The sequence below is a fragment of the Schistocerca gregaria genome, unplaced genomic scaffold (assembly GCF_023897955.1).
Source record: "Schistocerca gregaria isolate iqSchGreg1 unplaced genomic scaffold, iqSchGreg1.2 ptg000337l, whole genome shotgun sequence".
NCBI classification, from domain to species: Eukaryota; Metazoa; Arthropoda; class Insecta; order Orthoptera; family Acrididae; genus Schistocerca; species Schistocerca gregaria.
In genome coordinates, this window is record NW_026061802.1 from 275,072 (window position 1) to 298,183 (window position 23,112).

Below are 23,112 nucleotides of genomic sequence, written 5' to 3' on the forward strand. Positions count from 1 at the left end.
AGACAGTTTGCGCTTTCTGAACAATCTGTTGTCTTGCTACACGTACTGTCCCGACTCTCTAGATTAAACTGCAGCCGCAGCTATACAGCTATAAGGTCCTGAGGCTGACGCATCTCAAGCGAGCAATCCGCGTGGCAGCATTGTAGATAGAAGAGCAAAATAATGCATCCACCGGGAATCGAACCCGGGCCGCCCTCGTGGTGGCCGAGCATTCTACCACTTTTTTTTTGTTGTTCTCATTTTGTTCGTTGCACTTGTTTGGGGGCGGACGTCCGATGACGCCCGTTCAAGTTCATCGTTGACTCAGTCCTTCATTAGAGGGAGCAGATAACCCTCTGACCGAACACGCTGAGTTATCGTGCCGGCATACCTTAACATTAGGAGACTTAGGCACTACCTACTGCGCTACCGAGACACAAACCACAGAGCCACAGATGCTCGACAAGCTATCCATGCAATACGAGCAGCTGTTGGCAGGGAAAGTGGGATTGCCACCCAGCGACGTCGAAAAAAGGGCTAAACTCGCGGAGTCCTCCACTACACTGCCTTAAAACGACCGCTCATCATTATCGTGTGAGTAACCTTGCGTCAGCGGCGACGAGTCTTGCCCAAAGACGTAGCGTGCTTGGAGGCGCTGCCCGAATGCGTGTGGATGCACCCTCCTACCTCGTAATGCGCCTGCAGCTCCTATAGCCGTGGGCCGCTGCCGGCGGGCGGGAAGCCGACACAGCGCGGCGTTGAGAGCAGCGGCACTGCAGTGGTGTTGTAATTATGAGCATAGTTTCCTTCCAAGCAGTTGATTCGGGTTCGATTCCCGGCCACCGCAAGTGGCGCTAATATTTCCCTATCATTATGTGGGCTCCTGCTGTTAAATTAACGTTTTTTTTTCGTCGTTGCACCACCCAGACCATCCTGTGGTATGTCCCGACTTGTCCCGACTTTGCTCGGCTGACGCGAAAGCTGACGCTTGGAAATCGCCCTTATGTAAAGGACAGGCACTATAGACGGCTGTGAGAGGTGAGGTGTGGCGGGTACCAAAACGCGACATTTTCTGCTCCTTGTGCCAAAACAAAAAAAGAAAAAAACCGACGCAGTCGGTAAGACTTTTTTATATTCTTCTTTTTGCTTTTTCATCCTATTTTTCCCATTTTTTCGATTTTTAAATTAAGGTTTTGTTTCGTCGTTGCACCACCCAGACCATCCTGTAGTATGTCCCGACTTGTCCCGACTTTGCTCGGCTGACGCGAAAGCTGACGCTTGGAAATCGCCCTTATGTAAAGGACAGGCACTATAAACGGCTGTGAGAGGTGAGGTGTGGCGAGGTACCAAAACGGGATATTTTCTGCTCCTTCTTCCAAAACAAAAAAAGAAAAAAACCAACGCAGTCGGTAGGACTCGAACCTACGCTCCCAGAGGGAATCTGATTTCTAGTCAGACGCCTTAACCACTCGGCCACGACTGCTTGTAGGAGAAGCACCCCTCGAAACGTGAAAAACCCAACCGATTGCGTCTGCGCAGAATGTTGACAGGAAACGAAAACCGTGCACTGATTACGGCAGGGCTACTATCGCTATGACACGAGCCATTACGGAAGCGTTAAAATCTTCGCCCGGACAGGGACTTGAACCCTGGACCCTTAGGTTAAAAGCCTAATGCTCTACCGACTGAGCTATTCGGGCTTTGGCTTGTTGTGGCTGGAGCTGCTTCAAGCAACGTGATTAACTGGAACGTGTGTGAAGGCTTCTGGCGCTACTGGCGACTCCACCGACTTCTCACTGACGCTGGTAGCAGCCCACAGCGGACCAGTGCCTCTTCTCCCTTTATTCCGGTGCTGACAGTAACTGCATCACGTGCCTGCTTTCCCCGATTACGTTCGGTTGAAGTTAAGGAAGAAGGGCGACCAACGACAGTTCGAAGGCCAAAACATAGAGCGTTGTTTGCGCAAACAGTTCCGTTCCGGTACCGGCAATCGAACCCGGGCCTCCTGGGTGAAAGCCAGGTATCCTAACCACTAGACCACACAGAACTTGCTTGAGAACAGTGAGATTTATTCCGTCTCTTCTCGTATTTTGTGCTGAATCTGGACTCAGTGCTGTTCTCTGCTTGCGATCATATCTGCGCCTACAGACCGGCATGGCGCACAGTTCAAAATTGACTGTCCATTGCTGTGTGCATCGCATTTTGCTTGTAACAGGGGAGGAGAAATATCAAACTTGTTACGTCGTCATAATTGGAAGTAAACATTTTGACGCTGAGGAGTGCACTCCGTGTGGATAACGGACGACAGTTAAGTACGTTCCCTAGCAACAGCAACGCCGTTAATGCAGTCATGATGTACAGAAAATTAAATGCCCCGGGTGAGGATCGAACTCACGACCTTAAGATTATGAGACTTACGCGCAACCTACTGCGCTACCGATGCACGCTGGAGACGACTTCCCAGGAAACTAGCTAAGCCTCACATATTAGAGACAGACAGTTTGCGCTTTCTGAACAATCTGTTGTCTTGCTACACGTACTGTCCCGACTCTCTAGATTAAACTGCAGCCGCAGCTATACAGCTATAAGGTCCTGAGGCTGACGCATCTCAAGCGAGCAATCCGCGTGGCAGCATTGTAGATAGAAGAGCAAAATAATGCATCCACCGGGAATCGAACCCGGGCCGCCCTCGTGGTGGCCGAGCATTCTACCACTTTTTTTTTGTTGTTCTCATTTTGTTCGTTGCACTTGTTTGGGGGCGGACGTCCGATGACGCCCGTTCAAGTTCATCGTTGACTCAGTCCTTCATTAGAGGGAGCAGATAACCCTCTGACCGAACACGCTGAGTTATCGTGCCGGCATACCTTAACATTAGGAGACTTAGGCACTACCTACTGCGCTACCGAGACACAAACCACAGAGCCACAGATGCTCGACAAGCTATCCATGCAATACGAGCAGCTGTTGGCAGGGAAAGTGGGATTGCCACCCAGCGACGTCGAAAAAAGGGCTAAACTCGCGGAGTCCTCCACTACACTGCCTTAAAACGACCGCTCATCATTATCGTGTGAGTAACCTTGCGTCAGCGGCGACGAGTCTTGCCCAAAGACGTAGCGTGCTTGGAGGCGCTGCCCGAATGCGTGTGGATGCACCCTCCTACCTCGTAATGCGCCTGCAGCTCCTATAGCCGTGGGCCGCTGCCGGCGGGCGGGAAGCCGACACAGCGCGGCGTTGAGAGCAGCGGCACTGCAGTGGTGTTGTAATTATGAGCATAGTTTCCTTCCAAGCAGTTGATTCGGGTTCGATTCCCGGCCACCGCAAGTGGCGCTAATATTTCCCTATCATTATGTGGGCTCCTGCTGTTAAATTAACGTTTTTTTTTCGTCGTTGCACCACCCAGACCATCCTGTGGTATGTCCCGACTTGTCCCGACTTTGCTCGGCTGACGCGAAAGCTGACGCTTGGAAATCGCCCTTATGTAAAGGACAGGCACTATAGACGGCTGTGAGAGGTGAGGTGTGGCGGGTACCAAAACGCGACATTTTCTGCTCCTTGTGCCAAAACAAAAAAAGAAAAAAACCGACGCAGTCGGTAAGACTTTTTTATATTCTTCTTTTTGCTTTTTCATCCTATTTTTCCCATTTTTTCGATTTTTAAATTAAGGTTTTGTTTCGTCGTTGCACCACCCAGACCATCCTGTAGTATGTCCCGACTTGTCCCGACTTTGCTCGGCTGACGCGAAAGCTGACGCTTGGAAATCGCCCTTATGTAAAGGACAGGCACTATAAACGGCTGTGAGAGGTGAGGTGTGGCGAGGTACCAAAACGGGATATTTTCTGCTCCTTCTTCCAAAACAAAAAAAGAAAAAAACCAACGCAGTCGGTAGGACTCGAACCTACGCTCCCAGAGGGAATCTGATTTCTAGTCAGACGCCTTAACCACTCGGCCACGACTGCTTGTAGGAGAAGCACCCCTCGAAACGTGAAAAACCCAACCGATTGCGTCTGCGCAGAATGTTGACAGGAAACGAAAACCGTGCACTGATTACGGCAGGGCTACTATCGCTATGACACGAGCCATTACGGAAGCGTTAAAATCTTCGCCCGGACAGGGACTTGAACCCTGGACCCTTAGGTTAAAAGCCTAATGCTCTACCGACTGAGCTATTCGGGCTTTGGCTTGTTGTGGCTGGAGCTGCTTCAAGCAACGTGATTAACTGGAACGTGTGTGAAGGCTTCTGGCGCTACTGGCGACTCCACCGACTTCTCACTGACGCTGGTAGCAGCCCACAGCGGACCAGTGCCTCTTCTCCCTTTATTCCGGTGCTGACAGTAACTGCATCACGTGCCTGCTTTCCCCGATTACGTTCGGTTGAAGTTAAGGAAGAAGGGCGACCAACGACAGTTCGAAGGCCAAAACATAGAGCGTTGTTTGCGCAAACAGTTCCGTTCCGGTACCGGCAATCGAACCCGGGCCTCCTGGGTGAAAGCCAGGTATCCTAACCACTAGACCACACAGAACTTGCTTGAGAACAGTGAGATTTATTCCGTCTCTTCTCGTATTTTGTGCTGAATCTGGACTCAGTGCTGTTCTCTGCTTGCGATCATATCTGCGCCTACAGACCGGCATGGCGCACAGTTCAAAATTGACTGTCCATTGCTGTGTGCATCGCATTTTGCTTGTAACAGGGGAGGAGAAATATCAAACTTGTTACGTCGTCATAATTGGAAGTAAACATTTTGACGCTGAGGAGTGCACTCCGTGTGGATAACGGACGACAGTTAAGTACGTTCCCTAGCAACAGCAACGCCGTTAATGCAGTCATGATGTACAGAAAATTAAATGCCCCGGGTGAGGATCGAACTCACGACCTTAAGATTATGAGACTTACGCGCAACCTACTGCGCTACCGATGCACGCTGGAGACGACTTCCCAGGAAACTAGCTAAGCCTCACATATTAGAGACAGACAGTTTGCGCTTTCTGAACAATCTGTTGTCTTGCTACACGTACTGTCCCGACTCTCTAGATTAAACTGCAGCCGCAGCTATACAGCTATAAGGTCCTGAGGCTGACGCATCTCAAGCGAGCAATCCGCGTGGCAGCATTGTAGATAGAAGAGCAAAATAATGCATCCACCGGGAATCGAACCCGGGCCGCCCTCGTGGTGGCCGAGCATTCTACCACTTTTTTTTTGTTGTTCTCATTTTGTTCGTTGCACTTGTTTGGGGGCGGACGTCCGATGACGCCCGTTCAAGTTCATCGTTGACTCAGTCCTTCATTAGAGGGAGCAGATAACCCTCTGACCGAACACGCTGAGTTATCGTGCCGGCATACCTTAACATTAGGAGACTTAGGCACTACCTACTGCGCTACCGAGACACAAACCACAGAGCCACAGATGCTCGACAAGCTATCCATGCAATACGAGCAGCTGTTGGCAGGGAAAGTGGGATTGCCACCCAGCGACGTCGAAAAAAGGGCTAAACTCGCGGAGTCCTCCACTACACTGCCTTAAAACGACCGCTCATCATTATCGTGTGAGTAACCTTGCGTCAGCGGCGACGAGTCTTGCCCAAAGACGTAGCGTGCTTGGAGGCGCTGCCCGAATGCGTGTGGATGCACCCTCCTACCTCGTAATGCGCCTGCAGCTCCTATAGCCGTGGGCCGCTGCCGGCGGGCGGGAAGCCGACACAGCGCGGCGTTGAGAGCAGCGGCACTGCAGTGGTGTTGTAATTATGAGCATAGTTTCCTTCCAAGCAGTTGATTCGGGTTCGATTCCCGGCCACCGCAAGTGGCGCTAATATTTCCCTATCATTATGTGGGCTCCTGCTGTTAAATTAACGTTTTTTTTTCGTCGTTGCACCACCCAGACCATCCTGTGGTATGTCCCGACTTGTCCCGACTTTGCTCGGCTGACGCGAAAGCTGACGCTTGGAAATCGCCCTTATGTAAAGGACAGGCACTATAGACGGCTGTGAGAGGTGAGGTGTGGCGGGTACCAAAACGCGACATTTTCTGCTCCTTGTGCCAAAACAAAAAAAGAAAAAAACCGACGCAGTCGGTAAGACTTTTTTATATTCTTCTTTTTGCTTTTTCATCCTATTTTTCCCATTTTTTCGATTTTTAAATTAAGGTTTTGTTTCGTCGTTGCACCACCCAGACCATCCTGTAGTATGTCCCGACTTGTCCCGACTTTGCTCGGCTGACGCGAAAGCTGACGCTTGGAAATCGCCCTTATGTAAAGGACAGGCACTATAAACGGCTGTGAGAGGTGAGGTGTGGCGAGGTACCAAAACGGGATATTTTCTGCTCCTTCTTCCAAAACAAAAAAAGAAAAAAACCAACGCAGTCGGTAGGACTCGAACCTACGCTCCCAGAGGGAATCTGATTTCTAGTCAGACGCCTTAACCACTCGGCCACGACTGCTTGTAGGAGAAGCACCCCTCGAAACGTGAAAAACCCAACCGATTGCGTCTGCGCAGAATGTTGACAGGAAACGAAAACCGTGCACTGATTACGGCAGGGCTACTATCGCTATGACACGAGCCATTACGGAAGCGTTAAAATCTTCGCCCGGACAGGGACTTGAACCCTGGACCCTTAGGTTAAAAGCCTAATGCTCTACCGACTGAGCTATTCGGGCTTTGGCTTGTTGTGGCTGGAGCTGCTTCAAGCAACGTGATTAACTGGAACGTGTGTGAAGGCTTCTGGCGCTACTGGCGACTCCACCGACTTCTCACTGACGCTGGTAGCAGCCCACAGCGGACCAGTGCCTCTTCTCCCTTTATTCCGGTGCTGACAGTAACTGCATCACGTGCCTGCTTTCCCCGATTACGTTCGGTTGAAGTTAAGGAAGAAGGGCGACCAACGACAGTTCGAAGGCCAAAACATAGAGCGTTGTTTGCGCAAACAGTTCCGTTCCGGTACCGGCAATCGAACCCGGGCCTCCTGGGTGAAAGCCAGGTATCCTAACCACTAGACCACACAGAACTTGCTTGAGAACAGTGAGATTTATTCCGTCTCTTCTCGTATTTTGTGCTGAATCTGGACTCAGTGCTGTTCTCTGCTTGCGATCATATCTGCGCCTACAGACCGGCATGGCGCACAGTTCAAAATTGACTGTCCATTGCTGTGTGCATCGCATTTTGCTTGTAACAGGGGAGGAGAAATATCAAACTTGTTACGTCGTCATAATTGGAAGTAAACATTTTGACGCTGAGGAGTGCACTCCGTGTGGATAACGGACGACAGTTAAGTACGTTCCCTAGCAACAGCAACGCCGTTAATGCAGTCATGATGTACAGAAAATTAAATGCCCCGGGTGAGGATCGAACTCACGACCTTAAGATTATGAGACTTACGCGCAACCTACTGCGCTACCGATGCACGCTGGAGACGACTTCCCAGGAAACTAGCTAAGCCTCACATATTAGAGACAGACAGTTTGCGCTTTCTGAACAATCTGTTGTCTTGCTACACGTACTGTCCCGACTCTCTAGATTAAACTGCAGCCGCAGCTATACAGCTATAAGGTCCTGAGGCTGACGCATCTCAAGCGAGCAATCCGCGTGGCAGCATTGTAGATAGAAGAGCAAAATAATGCATCCACCGGGAATCGAACCCGGGCCGCCCTCGTGGTGGCCGAGCATTCTACCACTTTTTTTTTTTGTTGTTCTCATTTTGTTCGTTGCACTTGTTTGGGGGCGGACGTCCGATGACGCCCGTTCAAGTTCATCGTTGACTCAGTCCTTCATTAGAGGGAGCAGATAACCCTCTGACCGAACACGCTGAGTTATCGTGCCGGCATACCTTAACATTAGGAGACTTAGGCACTACCTACTGCGCTACCGAGACACAAACCACAGAGCCACAGATGCTCGACAAGCTATCCATGCAATACGAGCAGCTGTTGGCAGGGAAAGTGGGATTGCCACCCAGCGACGTCGAAAAAAGGGCTAAACTCGCGGAGTCCTCCACTACACTGCCTTAAAACGACCGCTCATCATTATCGTGTGAGTAACCTTGCGTCAGCGGCGACGAGTCTTGCCCAAAGACGTAGCGTGCTTGGAGGCGCTGCCCGAATGCGTGTGGATGCACCCTCCTACCTCGTAATGCGCCTGCAGCTCCTATAGCCGTGGGCCGCTGCCGGCGGGCGGGAAGCCGACACAGCGCGGCGTTGAGAGCAGCGGCACTGCAGTGGTGTTGTAATTATGAGCATAGTTTCCTTCCAAGCAGTTGATTCGGGTTCGATTCCCGGCCACCGCAAGTGGCGCTAATATTTCCCTATCATTATGTGGGCTCCTGCTGTTAAATTAACGTTTTTTTTTCGTCGTTGCACCACCCAGACCATCCTGTGGTATGTCCCGACTTGTCCCGACTTTGCTCGGCTGACGCGAAAGCTGACGCTTGGAAATCGCCCTTATGTAAAGGACAGGCACTATAGACGGCTGTGAGAGGTGAGGTGTGGCGGGTACCAAAACGCGACATTTTCTGCTCCTTGTGCCAAAACAAAAAAAGAAAAAAACCGACGCAGTCGGTAAGACTTTTTTATATTCTTCTTTTTGCTTTTTCATCCTATTTTTCCCATTTTTTCGATTTTTAAATTAAGGTTTTGTTTCGTCGTTGCACCACCCAGACCATCCTGTAGTATGTCCCGACTTGTCCCGACTTTGCTCGGCTGACGCGAAAGCTGACGCTTGGAAATCGCCCTTATGTAAAGGACAGGCACTATAAACGGCTGTGAGAGGTGAGGTGTGGCGAGGTACCAAAACGGGATATTTTCTGCTCCTTCTTCCAAAACAAAAAAAGAAAAAAACCAACGCAGTCGGTAGGACTCGAACCTACGCTCCCAGAGGGAATCTGATTTCTAGTCAGACGCCTTAACCACTCGGCCACGACTGCTTGTAGGAGAAGCACCCCTCGAAACGTGAAAAACCCAACCGATTGCGTCTGCGCAGAATGTTGACAGGAAACGAAAACCGTGCACTGATTACGGCAGGGCTACTATCGCTATGACACGAGCCATTACGGAAGCGTTAAAATCTTCGCCCGGACAGGGACTTGAACCCTGGACCCTTAGGTTAAAAGCCTAATGCTCTACCGACTGAGCTATTCGGGCTTTGGCTTGTTGTGGCTGGAGCTGCTTCAAGCAACGTGATTAACTGGAACGTGTGTGAAGGCTTCTGGCGCTACTGGCGACTCCACCGACTTCTCACTGACGCTGGTAGCAGCCCACAGCGGACCAGTGCCTCTTCTCCCTTTATTCCGGTGCTGACAGTAACTGCATCACGTGCCTGCTTTCCCCGATTACGTTCGGTTGAAGTTAAGGAAGAAGGGCGACCAACGACAGTTCGAAGGCCAAAACATAGAGCGTTGTTTGCGCAAACAGTTCCGTTCCGGTACCGGCAATCGAACCCGGGCCTCCTGGGTGAAAGCCAGGTATCCTAACCACTAGACCACACAGAACTTGCTTGAGAACAGTGAGATTTATTCCGTCTCTTCTCGTATTTTGTGCTGAATCTGGACTCAGTGCTGTTCTCTGCTTGCGATCATATCTGCGCCTACAGACCGGCATGGCGCACAGTTCAAAATTGACTGTCCATTGCTGTGTGCATCGCATTTTGCTTGTAACAGGGGAGGAGAAATATCAAACTTGTTACGTCGTCATAATTGGAAGTAAACATTTTGACGCTGAGGAGTGCACTCCGTGTGGATAACGGACGACAGTTAAGTACGTTCCCTAGCAACAGCAACGCCGTTAAGGCAGTCATGATGTACAGAAAATTAAATGCCCCGGGTGAGGATCGAACTCACGACCTTAAGATTATGAGACTTACGCGCAACCTACTGCGCTACCGATGCACGCTGGAGACGACTTCCCAGGAAACTAGCTAAGCCTCACATATTAGAGACAGACAGTTTGCGCTTTCTGAACAATCTGTTGTCTTGCTACACGTACTGTCCCGACTCTCTAGATTAAACTGCAGCCGCAGCTATACAGCTATAAGGTCCTGAGGCTGACGCATCTCAAGCGAGCAATCCGCGTGGCAGCATTGTAGATAGAAGAGCAAAATAATGCATCCACCGGGAATCGAACCCGGGCCGCCCTCGTGGTGGCCGAGCATTCTACCACTTTTTTTTTGTTGTTCTCATTTTGTTCGTTGCACTTGTTTGGGGGCGGACGTCCGATGACGCCCGTTCAAGTTCATCGTTGACTCAGTCCTTCATTAGAGGGAGCAGATAACCCTCTGACCGAACACGCTGAGTTATCGTGCCGGCATACCTTAACATTAGGAGACTTAGGCACTACCTACTGCGCTACCGAGACACAAACCACAGAGCCACAGATGCTCGACAAGCTATCCATGCAATACGAGCAGCTGTTGGCAGGGAAAGTGGGATTGCCACCCAGCGACGTCGAAAAAAGGGCTAAACTCGCGGAGTCCTCCACTACACTGCCTTAAAACGACCGCTCATCATTATCGTGTGAGTAACCTTGCGTCAGCGGCGACGAGTCTTGCCCAAAGACGTAGCGTGCTTGGAGGCGCTGCCCGAATGCGTGTGGATGCACCCTCCTACCTCGTAATGCGCCTGCAGCTCCTATAGCCGTGGGCCGCTGCCGGCGGGCGGGAAGCCGACACAGCGCGGCGTTGAGAGCAGCGGCACTGCAGTGGTGTTGTAATTATGAGCATAGTTTCCTTCCAAGCAGTTGATTCGGGTTCGATTCCCGGCCACCGCAAGTGGCGCTAATATTTCCCTATCATTATGTGGGCTCCTGCTGTTAAATTAACGTTTTTTTTTCGTCGTTGCACCACCCAGACCATCCTGTGGTATGTCCCGACTTGTCCCGACTTTGCTCGGCTGACGCGAAAGCTGACGCTTGGAAATCGCCCTTATGTAAAGGACAGGCACTATAGACGGCTGTGAGAGGTGAGGTGTGGCGGGTACCAAAACGCGACATTTTCTGCTCCTTGTGCCAAAACAAAAAAAGAAAAAAACCGACGCAGTCGGTAAGACTTTTTTATATTCTTCTTTTTGCTTTTTCATCCTATTTTTCCCATTTTTTCGATTTTTAAATTAAGGTTTTGTTTCGTCGTTGCACCACCCAGACCATCCTGTAGTATGTCCCGACTTGTCCCGACTTTGCTCGGCTGACGCGAAAGCTGACGCTTGGAAATCGCCCTTATGTAAAGGACAGGCACTATAAACGGCTGTGAGAGGTGAGGTGTGGCGAGGTACCAAAACGGGATATTTTCTGCTCCTTCTTCCAAAACAAAAAAAGAAAAAAACCAACGCAGTCGGTAGGACTCGAACCTACGCTCCCAGAGGGAATCTGATTTCTAGTCAGACGCCTTAACCACTCGGCCACGACTGCTTGTAGGAGAAGCACCCCTCGAAACGTGAAAAACCCAACCGATTGCGTCTGCGCAGAATGTTGACAGGAAACGAAAACCGTGCACTGATTACGGCAGGGCTACTATCGCTATGACACGAGCCATTACGGAAGCGTTAAAATCTTCGCCCGGACAGGGACTTGAACCCTGGACCCTTAGGTTAAAAGCCTAATGCTCTACCGACTGAGCTATTCGGGCTTTGGCTTGTTGTGGCTGGAGCTGCTTCAAGCAACGTGATTAACTGGAACGTGTGTGAAGGCTTCTGGCGCTACTGGCGACTCCACCGACTTCTCACTGACGCTGGTAGCAGCCCACAGCGGACCAGTGCCTCTTCTCCCTTTATTCCGGTGCTGACAGTAACTGCATCACGTGCCTGCTTTCCCCGATTACGTTCGGTTGAAGTTAAGGAAGAAGGGCGACCAACGACAGTTCGAAGGCCAAAACATAGAGCGTTGTTTGCGCAAACAGTTCCGTTCCGGTACCGGCAATCGAACCCGGGCCTCCTGGGTGAAAGCCAGGTATCCTAACCACTAGACCACACAGAACTTGCTTGAGAACAGTGAGATTTATTCCGTCTCTTCTCGTATTTTGTGCTGAATCTGGACTCAGTGCTGTTCTCTGCTTGCGATCATATCTGCGCCTACAGACCGGCATGGCGCACAGTTCAAAATTGACTGTCCATTGCTGTGTGCATCGCATTTTGCTTGTAACAGGGGAGGAGAAATATCAAACTTGTTACGTCGTCATAATTGGAAGTAAACATTTTGACGCTGAGGAGTGCACTCCGTGTGGATAACGGACGACAGTTAAGTACGTTCCCTAGCAACAGCAACGCCGTTAATGCAGTCATGATGTACAGAAAATTAAATGCCCCGGGTGAGGATCGAACTCACGACCTTAAGATTATGAGACTTACGCGCAACCTACTGCGCTACCGATGCACGCTGGAGACGACTTCCCAGGAAACTAGCTAAGCCTCACATATTAGAGACAGACAGTTTGCGCTTTCTGAACAATCTGTTGTCTTGCTACACGTACTGTCCCGACTCTCTAGATTAAACTGCAGCCGCAGCTATACAGCTATAAGGTCCTGAGGCTGACGCATCTCAAGCGAGCAATCCGCGTGGCAGCATTGTAGATAGAAGAGCAAAATAATGCATCCACCGGGAATCGAACCCGGGCCGCCCTCGTGGTGGCCGAGCATTCTACCACTTTTTTTTTGTTGTTCTCATTTTGTTCGTTGCACTTGTTTGGGGGCGGACGTCCGATGACGCCCGTTCAAGTTCATCGTTGACTCAGTCCTTCATTAGAGGGAGCAGATAACCCTCTGACCGAACACGCTGAGTTATCGTGCCGGCATACCTTAACATTAGGAGACTTAGGCACTACCTACTGCGCTACCGAGACACAAACCACAGAGCCACAGATGCTCGACAAGCTATCCATGCAATACGAGCAGCTGTTGGCAGGGAAAGTGGGATTGCCACCCAGCGACGTCGAAAAAAGGGCTAAACTCGCGGAGTCCTCCACTACACTGCCTTAAAACGACCGCTCATCATTATCGTGTGAGTAACCTTGCGTCAGCGGCGACGAGTCTTGCCCAAAGACGTAGCGTGCTTGGAGGCGCTGCCCGAATGCGTGTGGATGCACCCTCCTACCTCGTAATGCGCCTGCAGCTCCTATAGCCGTGGGCCGCTGCCGGCGGGCGGGAAGCCGACACAGCGCGGCGTTGAGAGCAGCGGCACTGCAGTGGTGTTGTAATTATGAGCATAGTTTCCTTCCAAGCAGTTGATTCGGGTTCGATTCCCGGCCACCGCAAGTGGCGCTAATATTTCCCTATCATTATGTGGGCTCCTGCTGTTAAATTAACGTTTTTTTTTCGTCGTTGCACCACCCAGACCATCCTGTGGTATGTCCCGACTTGTCCCGACTTTGCTCGGCTGACGCGAAAGCTGACGCTTGGAAATCGCCCTTATGTAAAGGACAGGCACTATAGACGGCTGTGAGAGGTGAGGTGTGGCGGGTACCAAAACGCGACATTTTCTGCTCCTTGTGCCAAAACAAAAAAAGAAAAAAACCGACGCAGTCGGTAAGACTTTTTTATATTCTTCTTTTTGCTTTTTCATCCTATTTTTCCCATTTTTTCGATTTTTAAATTAAGGTTTTGTTTCGTCGTTGCACCACCCAGACCATCCTGTAGTATGTCCCGACTTGTCCCGACTTTGCTCGGCTGACGCGAAAGCTGACGCTTGGAAATCGCCCTTATGTAAAGGACAGGCACTATAAACGGCTGTGAGAGGTGAGGTGTGGCGAGGTACCAAAACGGGATATTTTCTGCTCCTTCTTCCAAAACAAAAAAAGAAAAAAACCAACGCAGTCGGTAGGACTCGAACCTACGCTCCCAGAGGGAATCTGATTTCTAGTCAGACGCCTTAACCACTCGGCCACGACTGCTTGTAGGAGAAGCACCCCTCGAAACGTGAAAAACACAACCGATTGCGTCTGCGCAGAATGTTGACAGGAAACAAAAACCGTGCACTGATTACGGCAGGGCTACTATCGCTATGACACGAGACATTACGGAAGCGTTAAAATCTTCGCCCGGACAGGGACTTGAACCCTGGACCCTTAGGTTAAAAGCCTAATGCTCTACCGACTGAGCTATTCGGGCTTTGGCTTGTTGCGGCTGGAGCTGCTTCAAGCAACGTGATTAACTGGAACGTGTGTGTAGGCTTCTGGCGCTACTGGCGACTTCACCGACTTCTCACTGACGCTGGTAGCAGCCCACAGCGGACCAGTGCCTCTTCTCCCTTTATTCCGGTGCTGACAGTAACTGCATCACGTGCCTGCTTTCCCCGATTACGTTCGGTTGAAGCTAAGGAAGAAGGGCGACCAACGACAGTTCGAAGGCCAAAACATAGAGCGTTGTGTGCGCAAACAGTTCCGTTCCGGTACCGGCAATCGAACCCGGGCCTCCTGGGTGAAAGCCAGGTATCCTAGCCACTAGACCACACAGAACTTGCTTGACAACAGTGAGATTTACTCCGTCTCTTCTCGTATTTTGTGCTGAATCTGGACTAAGTGCTGTTCTCTGCTTGCGATCATATCTGCGCCTACAGACCGGCATGGCGCACAGTTCAAAATTGACTGTCCATTGCTGTGTGCATCGCATTTTTCTTGTAACAGGGGAGGAGAAATATCAAACTTGTTACGTCGTCATAATTGGAAGTAAACATTTTGACGCTGAGGAGTGCACTTCGAGTGGATAACGGACGACAGTTAAGTACGATCCCTAGCATCAGCAACGCCGTTAATGCAGCCATGATGTACAGAAAATTAAATGCCCCGGGTGAGGATAGAACTCACGACCTTAAGATTATGAGACTTACGCGCTGCCTACTGCGCTACCGATGCACGCGGGAGACGACCTACCAGGAAACTAGCTAAGCCTCACATATTAGAGATAGACAGTTTGCGCTTTCTGAACAATCTGTTGTCTTGCTACACGTGCTGTCCCGACTCTCTAGATTAAACTGCAGCCGCAGCTATACAGCTATAAGGTCCTGAGGCTGACGCATCTCAAGCGAGCAATCCGCGTGGCAGCATTGTAGATAGAAGAGCAAAATAATGCATCCACCGGGAATCGAACCCGGGCCGCCCTCGTGGTGGCCGAGCATTCTACCACTTTTTTTTTGTTGTTCTCATTTTGTTCGTTGCACTTGTTTGGGGGCGGACGTCCGATGACGCCCGTTCAAGTTCATCGTTGACTCAGTCCTTCATTAGAGGGAGCAGATAACCCTCTGACCGAACACGCTGAGTTATCGTGCCGGCATACCTTAACATTAGGAGACTTAGGCACTACCTACTGCGCTACCGAGACACAAACCACAGAGCCACAGATGCTCGACAAGCTATCCATGCAATACGAGCAGCTGTTGGCAGGGAAAGTGGGATTGCCACCCAGCGACGTCGAAAAAAGGGCTAAACTCGCGGAGTCCTCCACTACACTGCCTTAAAACGACCGCTCATCATTATCGTGTGAGTAACCTTGCGTCAGCGGCGACGAGTCTTGCCCAAAGACGTAGCGTGCTTGGAGGCGCTGCCCGAATGCGTGTGGATGCACCCTCCTACCTCGTAATGCGCCTGCAGCTCCTATAGCCGTGGGCCGCTGCCGGCGGGCGGGAAGCCGACACAGCGCGGCGTTGAGAGCAGCGGCACTGCAGTGGTGTTGTAATTATGAGCATAGTTTCCTTCCAAGCAGTTGATTCGGGTTCGATTCCCGGCCACCGCAAGTGGCGCTAATATTTCCCTATCATTATGTGGGCTCCTGCTGTTAAATTAACGTTTTTTTTTCGTCGTTGCACCACCCAGACCATCCTGTGGTATGTCCCGACTTGTCCCGACTTTGCTCGGCTGACGCGAAAGCTGACGCTTGGAAATCGCCCTTATGTAAAGGACAGGCACTATAGACGGCTGTGAGAGGTGAGGTGTGGCGGGTACCAAAACGCGACATTTTCTGCTCCTTGTGCCAAAACAAAAAAAGAAAAAAACCGACGCAGTCGGTAAGACTTTTTTATATTCTTCTTTTTGCTTTTTCATCCTATTTTTCCCATTTTTTCGATTTTTAAATTAAGGTTTTGTTTCGTCGTTGCACCACCCAGACCATCCTGTAGTATGTCCCGACTTGTCCCGACTTTGCTCGGCTGACGCGAAAGCTGACGCTTGGAAATCGCCCTTATGTAAAGGACAGGCACTATAAACGGCTGTGAGAGGTGAGGTGTGGCGAGGTACCAAAACGGGATATTTTCTGCTCCTTCTTCCAAAACAAAAAAAGAAAAAAACCAACGCAGTCGGTAGGACTCGAACCTACGCTCCCAGAGGGAATCTGATTTCTAGTCAGACGCCTTAACCACTCGGCCACGACTGCTTGTAGGAGAAGCACCCCTCGAAACGTGAAAAACCCAACCGATTGCGTCTGCGCAGAATGTTGACAGGAAACGAAAACCGTGCACTGATTACGGCAGGGCTACTATCGCTATGACACGAGCCATTACGGAAGCGTTAAAATCTTCGCCCGGACAGGGACTTGAACCCTGGACCCTTAGGTTAAAAGCCTAATGCTCTACCGACTGAGCTATTCGGGCTTTGGCTTGTTGTGGCTGGAGCTGCTTCAAGCAACGTGATTAACTGGAACGTGTGTGAAGGCTTCTGGCGCTACTGGCGACTCCACCGACTTCTCACTGACGCTGGTAGCAGCCCACAGCGGACCAGTGCCTCTTCTCCCTTTATTCCGGTGCTGACAGTAACTGCATCACGTGCCTGCTTTCCCCGATTACGTTCGGTTGAAGTTAAGGAAGAAGGGCGACCAACGACAGTTCGAAGGCCAAAACATAGAGCGTTGTTTGCGCAAACAGTTCCGTTCCGGTACCGGCAATCGAACCCGGGCCTCCTGGGTGAAAGCCAGGTATCCTAACCACTAGACCACACAGAACTTGCTTGAGAACAGTGAGATTTATTCCGTCTCTTCTCGTATTTTGTGCTGAATCTGGACTCAGTGCTGTTCTCTGCTTGCGATCATATCTGCGCCTACAGACCGGCATGGCGCACAGTTCAAAATTGACTGTCCATTGCTGTGTGCATCGCATTTTGCTTGTAACAGGGGAGGAGAAATATCAAACTTGTTACGTCGTCATAATTGGAAGTAAACATTTTGACGCTGAGGAGTGCACTCCGTGTGGATAACGGACGACAGTTAAGTACGTTCCCTAGCAACAGCAACGCCGTTAATGCAGTCATGATGTACAGAAAATTAAATGCCCCGGGTGAGGATCGAACTCACGACCTTAAGATTATGAGACTTACGCGCAACCTACTGCGCTACCGATGCACGCTGGAGACGACTTCCCAGGAAACTAGCTAAGCCTCACATATTAGAGACAGACAGTTTGCGCTTTCTGAACAATCTGTTGTCTTGCTACACGTACTGTCCCGACTCTCTAGATTAAACTGCAGCCGCAGCTATACAGCTATAAGGTCCTGAGGCTGACGCATCTCAAGCGAGCAATCCGCGTGGCAGCATTGTAGATAGAAGAGCAAAATAATGCATCCACCGGGAATCGAACCCGGGCCGCCCTCGTGGTGGCCGAGCATTCTACCACTTTTTTTTTGTTGTTCTCATTTTGTTCGTTGCACTTGTTTGGGGGCGGACGTCCGATGACGCCCGTTCAAGTTCATCGTTGACTCAGTCCTTCATTAGAGGGAGCAGATAACCCTCTGACCGAACACGCTGAGTTATCGTGCCGGCATACCTTAACATTAGGAGACTTAGGCACTACCTACTGCGCTACCGAGACACAAACCACAGAGCCACAGATGCTCGACAAGCTATCCATGCAATACGAGCAGCTGTTGGCAGGGAAAGTGGGATTGCCACCCAGCGACGTCGAAAAAAGGGCTAAACTCGCGGAGTCCTCCACTACACTGCCTTAAAACGACCGCTCATCATTATCGTGTGAGTAACCTTGCGTCAGCGGCGACGAGTCTTGCCCAAAGACGTAGCGTGCTTGGAGGCGCTGCCCGAATGCGTGTGGATGCACCCTCCTACCTCGTAATGCGCCTGCAGCTCCTATAGCCGTGGGCCGCTGCCGGCGGGCGGGAAGCCGACACAGCGCGGCGTTGAGAGCAGCGGCACTGCAGTGGTGTTGTAATTATGAGCATAGTTTCCTTCCAAGCAGTTGATTCGGGTTCGATTCCCGGCCACCGCAAGTGGCGCTAATATTTCCCTATCATTATGTGGGCTCCTGCTGTTAAATTAACGTTTTTTTTTCGTCGTTGCACCACCCAGACCATCCTGTGGTATGTCCCGACTTGTCCCGACTTTGCTCGGCTGACGCGAAAGCTGACGCTTGGAAATCGCCCTTATGTAAAGGACAGGCACTATAGACGGCTGTGAGAGGTGAGGTGTGGCGGGTACCAAAACGCGACATTTTCTGCTCCTTGTGCCAAAACAAAAAAAGAAAAAAACCGACGCAGTCGGTAAGACTTTTTTATATTCTTCTTTTTGCTTTTTCATCCTATTTTTCCCATTTTTTCGATTTTTAAATTAAGGTTTTGTTTCGTCGTTGCACCACCCAGACCATCCTGTAGTATGTCCCGACTTGTCCCGACTTTGCTCGGCTGACGCGAAAGCTGACGCTTGGAAATCGCCCTTATGTAAAGGACAGGCACTATAAACGGCTGTGAGAGGTGAGGTGTGGCGAGGTACCAAAACGGGATATTTTCTGCTCCTTCTTCCAAAACAAAAAAAGAAAAAAACCAACGCAGTCGGTAGGACTCGAACCTACGCTCCCAGAGGGAATCTGATTTCTAGTCAGACGCCTTAACCACTCGGCCACGACTGCTTGTAGGAGAAGCACCCCTCGAAACGTGAAAAACCCAACCGATTGCGTCTGCGCAGAATGTTGACAGGAAACGAAAACCGTGCACTGATTACGGCAGGGCTACTATCGCTATGACACGAGCCATTACGGAAGCGTTAAAATCTTCGCCCGGACAGGGACTTGAACCCTGGACCCTTAGGTTAAAAGCCTAATGCTCTACCGACTGAGCTATTCGGGCTTTGGCTTGTTGTGGCTGGAGCTGCTTCAAGCAACGTGATTAACTGGAACGTGTGTGAAGGCTTCTGGCGCTACTGGCGACTCCACCGACTTCTCACTGACGCTGGTAGCAGCCCACAGCGGACCAGTGCCTCTTCTCCCTTTATTCCGGTGCTGACAGTAACTGCATCACGTGCCTGCTTTCCCCGATTACGTTCGGTTGAAGTTAAGGAAGAAGGGCGACCAACGACAGTTCGAAGGCCAAAACATAGAGCGTTGTTTGCGCAAACAGTTCCGTTCCGGTACCGGCAATCGAACCCGGGCCTCCTGGGTGAAAGCCAGGTATCCTAACCACTAGACCACACAGAACTTGCTTGAGAACAGTGAGATTTATTCCGTCTCTTCTCGTATTTTGTGCTGAATCTGGACTCAGTGCTGTTCTCTGCTTGCGATCATATCTGCGCCTACAGACCGGCATGGCGCACAGTTCAAAATTGACTGTCCATTGCTGTGTGCATCGCATTTTGCTTGTAACAGGGGAGGAGAAATATCAAACTTGTTACGTCGTCATAATTGGAAGTAAACATTTTGACGCTGAGGAGTGCACTCCGTGTGGATAACGGACGACAGTTAAGTACGTTCCCTAGCAACAGCAACGCCGTTAATGCAGTCATGATGTACAGAAAATTAAATGCCCCGGGTGAGGATCGAACTCACGACCTTAAGATTATGAGACTTACGCGCAACCTACTGCGCTACCGATGCACGCTGGAGACGACTTCCCAGGAAACTAGCTAAGCCTCACATATTAGAGACAGACAGTTTGCGCTTTCTGAACAATCTGTTGTCTTGCTACACGTACTGTCCCGACTCTCTAGATTAAACTGCAGCCGCAGCTATACAGCTATAAGGTCCTGAGGCTGACGCATCTCAAGCGAGCAATCCGCGTGGCAGCATTGTAGATAGAAGAGCAAAATAATGCATCCACCGGGAATCGAACCCGGGCCGCCCTCGTGGTGGCCGAGCATTCTACCACTTTTTTTTTGTTGTTCTCATTTTGTTCGTTGCACTTGTTTGGGGGCGGACGTCCGATGACGCCCGTTCAAGTTCATCGTTGACTCAGTCCTTCATTAGAGGGAGCAGATAACCCTCTGACCGAACACGCTGAGTTATCGTGCCGGCATACCTTAACATTAGGAGACTTAGGCACTACCTACTGCGCTACCGAGACACAAACCACAGAGCCACAGATGCTCGACAAGCTATCCATGCAATACGAGCAGCTGTTGGCAGGGAAAGTGGGATTGCCACCCAGCGACGTCGAAAAAAGGGCTAAACTCGCGGAGTCCTCCACTACACTGCCTTAAAACGACCGCTCATCATTATCGTGTGAGTAACCTTGCGTCAGCGGCGACGAGTCTTGCCCAAAGACGTAGCGTGCTTGGAGGCGCTGCCCGAATGCGTGTGGATGCACCCTCCTACCTCGTAATGCGCCTGCAGCTCCTATAGCCGTGGGCCGCTGCCGGCGGGCGGGAAGCCGACACAGCGCGGCGTTGAGAGCAGCGGCACTGCAGTGGTGTTGTAATTATGAGCATAGTTTCCTTCCAAGCAGTTGATTCGGGTTCGATTCCCGGCCACCGCAAGTGGCGCTAATATTTCCCTATCATTATGTGGGCTCCTGCTGTTAAATTAACGTTTTTTTTTCGTCGTTGCACCACCCAGACCATCCTGTGGTATGTCCCGACTTGTCCCGACTTTGCTCGGCTGACGCGAAAGCTGACGCTTGGAAATCGCCCTTATGTAAAGGACAGGCACTATAGACGGCTGTGAGAGGTGAGGTGTGGCGGGTACCAAAACGCGACATTTTCTGCTCCTTGTGCCAAAACAAAAAAAGAAAAAAACCGACGCAGTCGGTAAGACTTTTTTATATTCTTCTTTTTGCTTTTTCATCCTATTTTTCCCATTTTTTCGATTTTTAAATTAAGGTTTTGTTTCGTCGTTGCACCACCCAGACCATCCTGTAGTATGTCCCGACTTGTCCCGACTTTGCTCGGCTGACGCGAAAGCTGACGCTTGGAAATCGCCCTTATGTAAAGGACAGGCACTATAAACGGCTGTGAGAGGTGAGGTGTGGCGAGGTACCAAAACGGGATATTTTCTGCTCCTTCTTCCAAAACAAAAAAAGAAAAAAACCAACGCAGTCGGTAGGACTCGAACCTACGCTCCCAGAGGGAATCTGATTTCTAGTCAGACGCCTTAACCACTCGGCCACGACTGCTTGTAGGAGAAGCACCCCTCGAAACGTGAAAAACCCAACCGATTGCGTCTGCGCAGAATGTTGACAGGAAACGAAAACCGTGCACTGATTACGGCAGGGCTACTATCGCTATGACACGAGCCATTACGGAAGCGTTAAAATCTTCGCCCGGACAGGGACTTGAACCCTGGACCCTTAGGTTAAAAGCCTAATGCTCTACCGACTGAGCTATTCGGGCTTTGGCTTGTTGTGGCTGGAGCTGCTTCAAGCAACGTGATTAACTGGAACGTGTGTGAAGGCTTCTGGCGCTACTGGCGACTCCACCGACTTCTCACTGACGCTGGTAGCAGCCCACAGCGGACCAGTGCCTCTTCTCCCTTTATTCCGGTGCTGACAGTAACTGCATCACGTGCCTGCTTTCCCCGATTACGTTCGGTTGAAGTTAAGGAAGAAGGGCGACCAACGACAGTTCGAAGGCCAAAACATAGAGCGTTGTTTGCGCAAACAGTTCCGTTCCGGTACCGGCAATCGAACCCGGGCCTCCTGGGTGAAAGCCAGGTATCCTAACCACTAGACCACACAGAACTTGCTTGAGAACAGTGAGATTTATTCCGTCTCTTCTCGTATTTTGTGCTGAATCTGGACTCAGTGCTGTTCTCTGCTTGCGATCATATCTGCGCCTACAGACCGGCATGGCGCACAGTTCAAAATTGACTGTCCATTGCTGTGTGCATCGCATTTTGCTTGTAACAGGGGAGGAGAAATATCAAACTTGTTACGTCGTCATAATTGGAAGTAAACATTTTGACGCTGAGGAGTGCACTCCGTGTGGATAACGGACGACAGTTAAGTACGTTCCCTAGCAACAGCAACGCCGTTAATGCAGTCATGATGTACAGAAAATTAAATGCCCCGGGTGAGGATCGAACTCACGACCTTAAGATTATGAGACTTACGCGCAACCTACTGCGCTACCGATGCACGCTGGAGACGACTTCCCAGGAAACTAGCTAAGCCTCACATATTAGAGACAGACAGTTTGCGCTTTCTGAACAATCTGTTGTCTTGCTACACGTACTGTCCCGACTCTCTAGATTAAACTGCAGCCGCAGCTATACAGCTATAAGGTCCTGAGGCTGACGCATCTCAAGCGAGCAATCCGCGTGGCAGCATTGTAGATAGAAGAGCAAAATAATGCATCCACCGGGAATCGAACCCGGGCCGCCCTCGTGGTGGCCGAGCATTCTACCACTTTTTTTTTGTTGTTCTCATTTTGTTCGTTGCACTTGTTTGGGGGCGGACGTCCGATGACGCCCGTTCAAGTTCATCGTTGACTCAGTCCTTCATTAGAGGGAGCAGATAACCCTCTGACCGAACACGCTGAGTTATCGTGCCGGCATACCTTAACATTAGGAGACTTAGGCACTACCTACTGCGCTACCGAGACACAAACCACAGAGCCACAGATGCTCGACAAGCTATCCATGCAATACGAGCAGCTGTTGGCAGGGAAAGTGGGATTGCCACCCAGCGACGTCGAAAAAAGGGCTAAACTCGCGGAGTCCTCCACTACACTGCCTTAAAACGACCGCTCATCATTATCGTGTGAGTAACCTTGCGTCAGCGGCGACGAGTCTTGCCCAAAGACGTAGCGTGCTTGGAGGCGCTGCCCGAATGCGTGTGGATGCACCCTCCTACCTCGTAATGCGCCTGCAGCTCCTATAGCCGTGGGCCGCTGCCGGCGGGCGGGAAGCCGACACAGCGCGGCGTTGAGAGCAGCGGCACTGCAGTGGTGTTGTAATTATGAGCATAGTTTCCTTCCAAGCAGTTGATTCGGGTTCGATTCCCGGCCACCGCAAGTGGCGCTAATATTTCCCTATCATTA

At 50.7% G+C, this 23,112-nt stretch overlaps 35 non-coding genes across 35 annotated transcripts; all 35 read right to left on the reverse strand.

The window, feature by feature from the left end:
* Positions 1–1,380: 1,380 nt before the first annotated feature.
* On the reverse strand, positions 1,381–1,462 carry Trnas-aga (transfer RNA serine (anticodon AGA)). The gene has a single exon. It is a non-coding gene; the product is annotated as a tRNA-Ser (tRNA).
* Positions 1,463–1,606: 144 nt separating this feature from the next.
* Positions 1,607–1,679, reverse strand: Trnak-uuu (transfer RNA lysine (anticodon UUU)). Its single transcript has one exon. It is a non-coding gene; the product is annotated as a tRNA-Lys (tRNA).
* A 275-nt stretch (positions 1,680–1,954) lies between these two features.
* Trnae-uuc (transfer RNA glutamic acid (anticodon UUC)) lies at positions 1,955–2,026 on the reverse strand. Its single transcript has one exon. It is a non-coding gene; the product is annotated as a tRNA-Glu (tRNA).
* Positions 2,027–2,349: 323 nt separating this feature from the next.
* Trnam-cau (transfer RNA methionine (anticodon CAU)) lies at positions 2,350–2,422 on the reverse strand. The gene has a single exon. It is a non-coding gene; the product is annotated as a tRNA-Met (tRNA).
* A 1,431-nt stretch (positions 2,423–3,853) lies between these two features.
* Positions 3,854–3,935, reverse strand: Trnas-aga (transfer RNA serine (anticodon AGA)). The gene has a single exon. It is a non-coding gene; the product is annotated as a tRNA-Ser (tRNA).
* Positions 3,936–4,079: 144 nt separating this feature from the next.
* Trnak-uuu (transfer RNA lysine (anticodon UUU)) lies at positions 4,080–4,152 on the reverse strand. Its single transcript has one exon. It is a non-coding gene; the product is annotated as a tRNA-Lys (tRNA).
* Positions 4,153–4,427: 275 nt separating this feature from the next.
* Positions 4,428–4,499, reverse strand: Trnae-uuc (transfer RNA glutamic acid (anticodon UUC)). Its single transcript has one exon. It is a non-coding gene; the product is annotated as a tRNA-Glu (tRNA).
* A 323-nt stretch (positions 4,500–4,822) lies between these two features.
* Positions 4,823–4,895, reverse strand: Trnam-cau (transfer RNA methionine (anticodon CAU)). Its single transcript has one exon. It is a non-coding gene; the product is annotated as a tRNA-Met (tRNA).
* A 1,431-nt stretch (positions 4,896–6,326) lies between these two features.
* On the reverse strand, positions 6,327–6,408 carry Trnas-aga (transfer RNA serine (anticodon AGA)). Its single transcript has one exon. It is a non-coding gene; the product is annotated as a tRNA-Ser (tRNA).
* A 144-nt stretch (positions 6,409–6,552) lies between these two features.
* Positions 6,553–6,625, reverse strand: Trnak-uuu (transfer RNA lysine (anticodon UUU)). Its single transcript has one exon. It is a non-coding gene; the product is annotated as a tRNA-Lys (tRNA).
* A 275-nt stretch (positions 6,626–6,900) lies between these two features.
* Positions 6,901–6,972, reverse strand: Trnae-uuc (transfer RNA glutamic acid (anticodon UUC)). Its single transcript has one exon. It is a non-coding gene; the product is annotated as a tRNA-Glu (tRNA).
* Positions 6,973–7,295: 323 nt separating this feature from the next.
* Trnam-cau (transfer RNA methionine (anticodon CAU)) lies at positions 7,296–7,368 on the reverse strand. The gene has a single exon. It is a non-coding gene; the product is annotated as a tRNA-Met (tRNA).
* A 1,433-nt stretch (positions 7,369–8,801) lies between these two features.
* Positions 8,802–8,883, reverse strand: Trnas-aga (transfer RNA serine (anticodon AGA)). The gene has a single exon. It is a non-coding gene; the product is annotated as a tRNA-Ser (tRNA).
* Positions 8,884–9,027: 144 nt separating this feature from the next.
* On the reverse strand, positions 9,028–9,100 carry Trnak-uuu (transfer RNA lysine (anticodon UUU)). Its single transcript has one exon. It is a non-coding gene; the product is annotated as a tRNA-Lys (tRNA).
* A 275-nt stretch (positions 9,101–9,375) lies between these two features.
* Positions 9,376–9,447, reverse strand: Trnae-uuc (transfer RNA glutamic acid (anticodon UUC)). The gene has a single exon. It is a non-coding gene; the product is annotated as a tRNA-Glu (tRNA).
* A 323-nt stretch (positions 9,448–9,770) lies between these two features.
* Positions 9,771–9,843, reverse strand: Trnam-cau (transfer RNA methionine (anticodon CAU)). Its single transcript has one exon. It is a non-coding gene; the product is annotated as a tRNA-Met (tRNA).
* Positions 9,844–11,274: 1,431 nt separating this feature from the next.
* Positions 11,275–11,356, reverse strand: Trnas-aga (transfer RNA serine (anticodon AGA)). The gene has a single exon. It is a non-coding gene; the product is annotated as a tRNA-Ser (tRNA).
* Positions 11,357–11,500: 144 nt separating this feature from the next.
* Trnak-uuu (transfer RNA lysine (anticodon UUU)) lies at positions 11,501–11,573 on the reverse strand. The gene has a single exon. It is a non-coding gene; the product is annotated as a tRNA-Lys (tRNA).
* A 275-nt stretch (positions 11,574–11,848) lies between these two features.
* Positions 11,849–11,920, reverse strand: Trnae-uuc (transfer RNA glutamic acid (anticodon UUC)). The gene has a single exon. It is a non-coding gene; the product is annotated as a tRNA-Glu (tRNA).
* Positions 11,921–12,243: 323 nt separating this feature from the next.
* Trnam-cau (transfer RNA methionine (anticodon CAU)) lies at positions 12,244–12,316 on the reverse strand. Its single transcript has one exon. It is a non-coding gene; the product is annotated as a tRNA-Met (tRNA).
* Positions 12,317–13,747: 1,431 nt separating this feature from the next.
* Trnas-aga (transfer RNA serine (anticodon AGA)) lies at positions 13,748–13,829 on the reverse strand. The gene has a single exon. It is a non-coding gene; the product is annotated as a tRNA-Ser (tRNA).
* Positions 13,830–13,973: 144 nt separating this feature from the next.
* Positions 13,974–14,046, reverse strand: Trnak-uuu (transfer RNA lysine (anticodon UUU)). The gene has a single exon. It is a non-coding gene; the product is annotated as a tRNA-Lys (tRNA).
* Positions 14,047–14,716: 670 nt separating this feature from the next.
* On the reverse strand, positions 14,717–14,789 carry Trnam-cau (transfer RNA methionine (anticodon CAU)). Its single transcript has one exon. It is a non-coding gene; the product is annotated as a tRNA-Met (tRNA).
* Positions 14,790–16,220: 1,431 nt separating this feature from the next.
* Trnas-aga (transfer RNA serine (anticodon AGA)) lies at positions 16,221–16,302 on the reverse strand. The gene has a single exon. It is a non-coding gene; the product is annotated as a tRNA-Ser (tRNA).
* Positions 16,303–16,446: 144 nt separating this feature from the next.
* On the reverse strand, positions 16,447–16,519 carry Trnak-uuu (transfer RNA lysine (anticodon UUU)). Its single transcript has one exon. It is a non-coding gene; the product is annotated as a tRNA-Lys (tRNA).
* A 275-nt stretch (positions 16,520–16,794) lies between these two features.
* Trnae-uuc (transfer RNA glutamic acid (anticodon UUC)) lies at positions 16,795–16,866 on the reverse strand. The gene has a single exon. It is a non-coding gene; the product is annotated as a tRNA-Glu (tRNA).
* A 323-nt stretch (positions 16,867–17,189) lies between these two features.
* Positions 17,190–17,262, reverse strand: Trnam-cau (transfer RNA methionine (anticodon CAU)). The gene has a single exon. It is a non-coding gene; the product is annotated as a tRNA-Met (tRNA).
* A 1,431-nt stretch (positions 17,263–18,693) lies between these two features.
* Positions 18,694–18,775, reverse strand: Trnas-aga (transfer RNA serine (anticodon AGA)). Its single transcript has one exon. It is a non-coding gene; the product is annotated as a tRNA-Ser (tRNA).
* Positions 18,776–18,919: 144 nt separating this feature from the next.
* Positions 18,920–18,992, reverse strand: Trnak-uuu (transfer RNA lysine (anticodon UUU)). Its single transcript has one exon. It is a non-coding gene; the product is annotated as a tRNA-Lys (tRNA).
* A 275-nt stretch (positions 18,993–19,267) lies between these two features.
* Positions 19,268–19,339, reverse strand: Trnae-uuc (transfer RNA glutamic acid (anticodon UUC)). The gene has a single exon. It is a non-coding gene; the product is annotated as a tRNA-Glu (tRNA).
* Positions 19,340–19,662: 323 nt separating this feature from the next.
* Positions 19,663–19,735, reverse strand: Trnam-cau (transfer RNA methionine (anticodon CAU)). Its single transcript has one exon. It is a non-coding gene; the product is annotated as a tRNA-Met (tRNA).
* Positions 19,736–21,166: 1,431 nt separating this feature from the next.
* On the reverse strand, positions 21,167–21,248 carry Trnas-aga (transfer RNA serine (anticodon AGA)). Its single transcript has one exon. It is a non-coding gene; the product is annotated as a tRNA-Ser (tRNA).
* Positions 21,249–21,392: 144 nt separating this feature from the next.
* Positions 21,393–21,465, reverse strand: Trnak-uuu (transfer RNA lysine (anticodon UUU)). The gene has a single exon. It is a non-coding gene; the product is annotated as a tRNA-Lys (tRNA).
* Positions 21,466–21,740: 275 nt separating this feature from the next.
* Trnae-uuc (transfer RNA glutamic acid (anticodon UUC)) lies at positions 21,741–21,812 on the reverse strand. The gene has a single exon. It is a non-coding gene; the product is annotated as a tRNA-Glu (tRNA).
* Positions 21,813–22,135: 323 nt separating this feature from the next.
* On the reverse strand, positions 22,136–22,208 carry Trnam-cau (transfer RNA methionine (anticodon CAU)). The gene has a single exon. It is a non-coding gene; the product is annotated as a tRNA-Met (tRNA).
* Positions 22,209–23,112: the final 904 nt, after the last annotated feature.